General features: G+C 41.0%; 1 protein-coding gene across 1 annotated transcript in view; it reads right to left on the minus strand.

Annotated features, from left to right (window-relative positions):
- The window catches only part of BACE2 (beta-site APP-cleaving enzyme 2), a 47,045-nt gene that overhangs the window by 24,723 nt on the left and 21,746 nt on the right, over positions 1-576 (minus strand). The window lies entirely within an intron of this gene.

Here is a 576-nt window from a genome sequence, read left to right on the forward strand (position 1 = left end):
TCCTGCTGACAGTCCATGAAGTCAATAAATACAACGCTCACACAACTCTGGAGTAAAGCAGAGTCATCAGGCAGAGTTGAATTGTTTGTTCTGTCTGCGTAGAACTCACTTTGAAAATTGTAACTATGTAGCGTTCCAATCACGTTTTCAGTTTTCCATTTAAGGTTATGCATTTTGGACTAAAAATTTCAGGTTTTAATTGAATCTTCTACCTGAATTTCCTACCTCCAGAGGAGCAGGATGTGCTTGGTTCTATGTTCCTGAAAACACTGTAGCTAATATTCATTCTGAAATTATCCATCCACCTCAGCTTTTACTTGATGAATGGACAATCTCCTAGAATGAACTGCCAAGGGCTTTGCCTTGGACCAGTCTTGAGAAATGTCATCAGAGCTCCAACACCTCCCTCCACACACATCCCAACACCACTCTGATACTACGAGCTCTGTAAAAATGTATTCATTCCAGAGGAGCTAAAATCAGCATTTTCAGCACCAGAAAAGCCAAAATCCTCACATGGGACTGTGGTACCATCACAACCCAATTTACTCTTTCTGGAACAAAGACAGAAGATCG

The sequence above is a fragment of the Corvus brachyrhynchos genome, unplaced genomic scaffold (genome assembly GCF_000691975.1).
Source record: "Corvus brachyrhynchos isolate BGI_N302 unplaced genomic scaffold, ASM69197v1 scaffold413, whole genome shotgun sequence".
Lineage (NCBI taxonomy): Eukaryota > Metazoa > Chordata > Aves > Passeriformes > Corvidae > Corvus > Corvus brachyrhynchos.